Genomic DNA, 8,767 nt, shown 5'->3' on the forward strand with positions numbered 1-8,767 from the left:
CCCTCCACCCTCGTGGCCCCCCTGTTGCTCCACCGATGTACTCCTTCCTCCTATATATACCTACGTACCCCCAAACAATCAAATACGGAGCCAAAACCATAATTCCACCGCTGTAACTTTCTGTATCCACGAGATCCCATCTTGGGGCCTGTTCCGGAGCTCCGTCGGAGGGGGCATCAATCATGGAGGGCTTCTACATCAACACCATAGCCTCTCTGATGAAGTGTGAGTAGTTTAACTCAGACCTTCGGGTCCATAGTTATTAGCTAGATGGCTTCTTCTCTCTTTTTGGATCTCAATACAATGTTCTCCCCCTCTATTGTGGAGATCTATTCCATGTAATCTTCTTTTGCGGTGTGTTTGTTGAGACCGATGAATTGTGGGATTATGATCAAGTTTATCTATGAAAAATATTTGAATCTTCTTTGAATTCTTTTATGTATGATTGGTTATCTTTGCAAGTCTCTTCGAATTATCAGTTTGGTTTGGCCTACTAGATTGATCTTTCTTGTAATGGGAGAAGTTCTTAGCTTTGGGTTCAATCTTGCGGTGTCCTTTCCCAGTGACAGTAGGGGCAGCAAGGCACGCATTGTATTGTTGCCATCGAGGATAACAAGATGGTTTTTTTATCATATTGCATGAATTTGTCCCTCTACATCATGTCATCTTGCTTAAGGCGTTAGTCTGTTATTATGAACTTAATACTCTAGATGCATGCTGGATAGCGGTCGATGTGTGGAGTAATAGTAGTAGATGCAGGCAGGATTCGATCTACTTGTCTCGGACGTGATGCCTATATACATGATCATACCTAGATATTCTCATAACTATTCTCAATTCTGTCAATTGCTCAACAATAATTTCTTCACCCACCGTAAAACACTTATGCTCTTGAGAGAAGCCACTAGTGAAACCTATGGCCCCCGGGTCTATCTTCATCATATTAATCTTCCAACACTTAGTTATTTCCTTTGCTTTTTACTTTGCTTTTATTTTACTTTGCATCTTTATCATAAAAATACAAAAAAATTATCTTATCATATCTATCAGATCCCACTCTCGTAAGTGACCGTGAAGGGATTGACAACCCCTTATCGCGTTGGTTGCGAGGATTTATTTGTTTTGTGCAGGTGCGAGGGACTCGCGCGTAGCCTCCTACTGGATTGATACCTTGGTTCTCAAAAACTGAGGGAGATACTTACGCTACTTTCCTGCACCACCCTTTCCTCTTCAAGGGAAAACCAACGCAGTGGTCAAGAGGTAGCAACCACTCGGTACGGTCTTTATGAATATACAATGATTTCTTTTGGTCTCACCAACACCCCTGCTTTCTTCATGCATATGATGAACAAGGTATTCATGGACTTCCTCGATAAGTTCATGGTAGTCTTCATCGATGACATACTTTTTTACTCAAGGAGTGAAGAAGATCACAAGGAACACCTCCGAGCAGTGTTACAACGACTTCGTGACCATCAGCTATACGCCAAATTCAGTAAATGCGAATTTTGGCTCAAGCAGGTTGGGTTCCTTGGACATGTGCTATCCGCCAAAGGTATAGCTGTGGACCCAAGCAGAGTAAAGGATGTGCTCGATTGGTTGCCACCCACAACCCTATCACATATCCGGAGTTTTCTTGGATTAGCCGGGTATTACCGTCGTTTCATTGAAGGGTTTTCCAAGATTGCTAAACCCAAGTAAAGGATGTGCTTGCTACGTCTCGAGCTAGCGTTGGTTTTCCCCGAAGAGGAGGGGGTGATGCAGCACAGTAGCGTAAGTATTTCCCTCAGTTTTTGAGAACCAAGGTATCAATCCAGTAGGAGGTCACGCGCAAGTCCCTCGTACCTGCACAAAACGGTAGCAACTCGCAACCAACGCTTAGGGGTTGTCAATCCCTTCACGGTCACTTACGAGAGTGAGATCTGATAGAGATAATATTTTTGGTATTTTTGGTATAAAGATGCAAAGTAAAAAGTAAAAGCAAAACAAGTAAAATAAAGTAATGGAGATTGATATGATGAGAATAGACCCGATGGCCATAGGTTTCACTAGTGGCTTCTCTCAAGAGCATAGATATTCTACGGTGGGTGAACAAATTACTATTGAGCAATTGATAGAATTTAGCATAGTTATGAGGTTATCTAGGTATGATCATGTATATAGGCATCACGTCCGTGACAAGTAGACCGACTCCTTCCTGCATCTACTACTATTACTCCACTCATCGACCGCTATCCAGCATGCATCTAGAGTATTAAGTTAAAAACAGAGTAACGCCTTAAGCTAGATGACATGATGTAGAGGAATAAATTCATGCAATATGATAAATACCCCATCTTGTTACCCTCGATGGTAACAATACAATATGTGCCTTGCAACTCTTTCTGTCACTGAGTAAGGACACCGCAAGATTGAACCCAAAGCTAAGCACTTCTCCCATTGCAAGAACTACCATGGCCAAACCAAACGGATAATTCGAAGAGACTTGCAAAGATAACTCAATCATACATAAAAGAATTTAGAGAAGATTCAAATATTATTCATAGATAAGTTGAATCATAAACCCACAATTCATCGGTCTCAACAAACACACTGCAAAAATAAGATTACATCGAATAGATCTCCACGAGAGAGGGGGAGAACATTGTATTGGGATCCAAAAAGAGAGAACAAGCCATCTAGCTACTAGCTATGGACCCGAAGGTCTGAAGTAAACTACTCACACGTCATCGGAAGGGCTATGGTGTTGGTGTAGAAGCCCTCCGTGATGGATGCCCTCTCTGGCGGAGCTCCGGAACAGGCCCCAAGATGGGATCTCGTGGATACAGGAAGTTGCGGCGGTGGAATTAGGTTTTTGGCTCCGTCTCTGGTCTAATGGGGGTACATAGGTATATATAGGAGGAAGGAGCACGTCGGTGGAGCTCCGAGGGTCCCACGAGGCAGGGGGGAGCCCAGGGGGGCGTGCCCTCCACCCTCGTGACCTCCCGGGAAACTTCTTGGAGTAGGGTCCAAGTCTCCTGGATCATGTTCGGTGAGAAGATCACGTTCCCGAAGGTTTCATTCTGTTTGGACTCCGTTTGATATTCCGTTTTCTCGAAATACTGAAATAGGCAAAAAACAGCAATTCTGGGCTGGGCCTCCGGTTAGTAGGTTAGTCCAAAAAATAATATAAAAGTGGAAAATAAAGCCCAATATAGTCCAAAACAGTAGATAAAGTAGCATGGAGCAATCAAAAATTATAGATACGTTGGAGACGTATCAGGCATCCCCAAGCTTAATTCTTGCTCGTCCTCGAGTAGGTAAATGATAAAAAGAGAATTTTTGATGCGGAGTGATACTTTGGCATAATTTCAATGTAAATCTTCTTAATCATGGTATGAATATTCAGATCCGAAAGGTTCAAGACAAAAGTTCATATTGACATAAAAATGATAATACTTCAAGCATACTAATCAAACAATTATGTCATCTCAAAATAACATGGCCAAAGGAAGTTCATCCCTACAAAATCATATAGTTAGGCTATGCTTCATTTTCGTCACACAAAGATGTTCCCAACTTCTATACCCCCGATGACAAGCCAAGCAATTGTTTCATACTCAAATAATCTCAAACTTTTTCAACCTTCACGCAATACATGAGCGCGAGCCATGGACATAGCACTATGGGTGCTATAGAATATGATGATGGGGATTGTGTGGAGAAGACAAAAAAGGAGAAAGTCTCACATCAACGAGGCTAATCAATGAGCTATGGAGATGCCCATCAATTGATGTTAATGCAAGGAGTAGGGATTGCCATACAACGGATGCACTAGAGCTAAGAATGCTCAACAAAATAAAACTAGTGGGTGTGCATCCAACTTGCTTGCTCATGAAGACCTAGGGCATTTTGAGGAAGCCCATCGTTGGAATATACAAGCCAAGTTCTATAATGAAAAATTCCCACTAGTATGAACAAGACAAATTATGAGACTCGCTATATGAAAATCATGGTGCTACTTTGAAGCACAATATATGAGACTCACTACATGAAGAACAAGGTGCTACTTTGAAGCACAAGTGTGGAAAAAGATATAGTAGCATTGCCCTTTTTATTTTCTCTTTTTTTGGGCCTTTCTTTTTTTCCTTTCTTTTTGGCCTTTCTCTTTGTTTTGATTGGGCAATGCTCTAATAATGATGATCATCACACTTCTATTGATTACAACATAATGACTACAACTCGATACTAGAACAAGATATGACTCTATATGAATGCCTCCGGCGGTGTACCCGGATGGTGCAATGAATCAAGAGTGACATGTATGAAAAATAATGCATGGTGGCTTTGCCACAAATACGATGTCAACTACAAGATCATGCAATGGCAATATGACAAAAGTAAAGCATGTCGTGATGATGATGATGATGGTGGAAGTTGCATGGCAATATATCTCGGAATGGCTATGGAAATGCCATGATAGGTAGGTATGGTGGCTGTTTTGAGGAAGATATAGGGAGGTTTATGTGTGAAAGAGCGTATCATATCACAGGGTTTGGATGCACCGGCGAAGTTTGCATCAACTCTCAATGTGAGAAAGGGCAATGCACGGTACCGAAGAGGCTAGCAAATGGCGGAAAGGTAAAAGTGCGTATAATCCATGGACTCAACATTAGTCAAAAGAACTCATATACTTATTGCAAAAATTTAGAAGTCATCAAAAATCAAGTACTACGCGCATGCTCCTAGGGGGATAGATTGGTAGGAAAAGACCATCGCTCGTCCCCGACCGTCACTCATAAGGATGCACAAGCCAGGTACACTTCATGCTTCAAATTTGTTACACAACTTTAACCATACGTGCATGCTACGGGACTTGCTAACTTCAACACAAGTATTTCTCAAATTCACAACTACTCAACTAGCACGACTATGATATTATCACCTCCATATCTCAAAACAATTATCAAGCATCAAACTTATCTTAGTATTCAACCCACTAAAAATAAAGTTTCACATATCTTGAATACCAAGTATATTAACATTAAGCAAATTACCATGCTATTAACGACTCTCAAAATAATCTAAGTGAAGCATGAGAGATCAAGTTTCTTTAAAACAAACCACCACCGTGCTCTAAAAGATCTAAGTGAAGAACTAGAGCAAAAATTATCACGCTCAAAAAGATATAAGTGAAGCACATAGAGTAAACTATCAAGCTCAAAAGATATAAGTGAAGCACATAGAGTATTCTAAAAAATTTCAATTCATACATGGCTCTCTAAAAAGGTGTGTACAGGAAGGATAATTGTGGTAGACTAACAAGCAAAGACACAAATAATACAAGACGCTCCAAGCAAAACACATATCATGTGGTGAATAAAAATATAGCTCCAAGTAAATTACCGATGGAAGTGGACGAAAGAGGGGATGCCTTCCGGGGCATCCCCAAGCTTTGACTTTTTGGTGTCCTTGGATTATCTTGGGGGTGCCATGGGCATCCCCAAGCTTAGGCTCTTGCCACTCCTTGTTCCATAACTCATCAAAAGAATTCACCCAAAACTTGGAAACTTCACAACACAAAACTCAATAGTAATCTCGTTAGCTCCGTTAGAGAAAGAAAACAAAAGACTACTTTAAGGTACTGTAGTGAATTTGTTCTTTATTTGTATTGGTGTTAAACCTACTGTATTCCAACTTCTCTATGGTTTATAAACTATTTTACTAGCCATAGATTCATCAAAATTAGCAAACAACACACGCAAACTTCTGGAACCCAAAAAATTCTACCAAAATTATACGACCTGGGCCATTTGTTTATTGATCAGCAGCAATTGGAATCACTATTTTATCACGTTCTGGTGATTTTTGACAATTCGGGCACTGACCGCAAAGATTCTGGAAATTACAGCAAGATCAAATAACTATCTTCCAAGAAGATCTAATAGGTTTAACTTGGCACAAACACTAATTAAAAGATAAAACCACATCTAAACAGAATCTAGATGGATTATTTATTCCTAAACAGAACCAAAAACAAAAAACACAAAATAAAATTGGATTGCCTCCCAACAAGCGCTATCGTTCAACGCCCCTAGCTAGGCATAAAAGCAAGGATAGATCTAGGTATTGCCATCTTTGGTAGGCAATCCATAAGTGGCTCTCATGATAGATTCATATGGTAATTTTATTTTCTTTCTAGGAAAGTGTTCCATGCCCTTCTTTAAGGGAAATTGGAATTTAATATTCCCTTCCTTCATATCAATAATTGCACCAATCGTTCTAAGGAAAGGTCTACCAAGAATAATAGGACATGAAGGATTGCAATCTATATCAAGAACGATAAAATCTACGGGCACATAATTCCTATTTGCAACAATAACAACATCATTAATTCTTCCCATAGGCTTTTTAATAGTGGAATCCGCAAGATGCAAGTTTAGATAGCAATCATCAAAGTCATGGAAATCTAACAAATCACACAAAGCTTTGGGGATAGTAGAGACACTAGCACCCAAATCACACAAAGCATGAAACTCGTAATTTTTAATTTTAATCTTAATTGTAGGTTCCCACTCATCATGGAGTTTTCTAGGGATAGAAACTTTCAACTCAAGCTTTTCTTCATAAGATTGCATTAAGGCGACAACAATGTGTTTGGTAAAGGCCTTATTTCGACTATAAGCATGAGGAGAATTTAACACGGATTGCAACAAGGAAATACAATCAATTAAAGAGCAATTTTCATAGTTGAATTCCTTGAGATCCAAAATAGTGGGTTTAGCAATATCTAAATTTTTATTTCTTTCAATCCCTTTTTTATCAATTTCATCATCAGGATCTAAAAACTCAGAATTCTTAGAACGCCTTCTAGGTAAGGGAAGATCATAATCAGATTCATCAAGTTTCATATTGCAAAACAAAGATTTAATAGGGGACACATCAATAACTTTTAGATCTTCATCTTGATTCTCATAGTTATTCGGTTTAGCGGCCATCTTATTGACTAAGTGGCTTGCATATCCGAAATTTCAGCGGTCATCTTTTCAAGATGAGGAATTTGGGCTCTTACACCATCAAATTCTTTGGACATATCATCGAGCTCTTTATTCATATAACTCATAAAACTCTTTTGTTCCTTAAGCTCGTTTCTAAAGAAATTATTATGCTCAAATTGCAAGACCATAAACTTCCTGACATTGTTTTCGATATCTTCTAGCCTTTTAAGGTGAAGATCACCAAAATTAGGTAAGGCCATCGTGACGAACAAGCAAGCAAACTAACACACGAGCAAACAAAAGGCAAAGGGAAAAAGAGGAGGAGATTGGGAAAGAGAGGGCGAATAAAACGGCAAGGGTGAAGTGGGGGAGAGGAAAACGAGAGGCAAATGGCAAATAATGTAATGCGAGAGATAGAGATTGTGATGGTTACTTGGTATGTTGACTTTTGCGTAGGCTTCCCCGGCAACGGCGCCAGAAATGGCTCGTTGATGGGAGAGTAAATCTTGACTTGACTTGGCGTAGGCCTCCCCGGCAACGGCGCCAGAAATGGCTCGTTGACGGGAGAGTAAATCTTGACTTGACTTGGTGTAGGCCTCCCCGGCAACGGCGCCAGAAATCCTTCTTGCTACGTCTCGAGCTAGCGTTGGTTTTCCCCGAAGAGGAGGGGGTGATGCAGCACAGTAGCGTAAGTATTTCCCTCAGTTTTTGAGAACCAAGGTATCAATCCAGTAGGAGGTCACGCGCAAGTCCCTCGTACCTGCACAAAATGGTAGCAACTCGCAACCAACGCTTAGGGGTTGTCAATCCCTTCACGGTCACTTACGAGAGTGAGATCTGATAGAGATAATATTTTTGGTATTTTTGGTATAAAGATGCAAAGTAAAAAGTAAAAGCAAAACAAGTAAAATAAAGTAATGGAGATTGATATGATGAGAATAGACCCGGGGGCCATAGGTTTCACTAGTGGCTTCTCTCAAGAGCATAGATATTCTACGGTGGGTGAACAAATTACTGTTGAGCAATTGATAGAATTTAGCATAGTTATGAGGTTATCTAGGTATGATCATGTATATAGGCATCACGTCCGTGATAAGTAGACCGACTCCTGCCTGCATCTACTACTATTACTCCACTCATCGACCGCTATCCAGCATGCATCTAGAGTATTAAGTTAAAAACAGAGTAACGCCTTAAGCAAGATGACATGATGTAGAGGAATAAATTCATGCAATATGATAAATACCCCATCTTGTTATCCTCGATGGCAACAATACAATACGTGCCTTGCAACTCTTTCTGTCACTGACTAAGGACACCGCAAGATTGAACCCAAAGCTAAGCACTTCTCCCATTGCCAGAACTACCAATCTAGTTCGCCAAACCAAACGGATAATTCGAAGAGACTTGCAAAGATAACTCAATCATACATAAAAGAATTCAGAGAAGATTCAAATATTATTCATAGATAAGTTGGATCATAAACCCACAATTCATCGGTCTCAACAAACACACCGCAAAAAGAAGATTACATCGAATAGATCTCCACGAGAGAGGGGGAGAACATTGTATTGAGATCCAAAAAGAGAGAAGAAGCCATCTAGCTACTAGCTATGGACCCGAAGGTCTGAAGTAAACTACTCACACTTCATCGGAAGGGCTATGGTGTTGATGTAGAAGCCCTCCGTGATGGATGCCCTCTCCGGCGGAGCTCCGGAACAGGCCCCAAGATGGGATCTCGTGGATACAGGAAGTTGCGGTGGTGGAATTAGGTTTTTGGCTCCGTCTTT

Source organism: Triticum dicoccoides, chromosome 2A (genome assembly GCF_002162155.2).
Source record: "Triticum dicoccoides isolate Atlit2015 ecotype Zavitan chromosome 2A, WEW_v2.0, whole genome shotgun sequence".
NCBI classification, from domain to species: Eukaryota; Viridiplantae; Streptophyta; class Magnoliopsida; order Poales; family Poaceae; genus Triticum; species Triticum dicoccoides.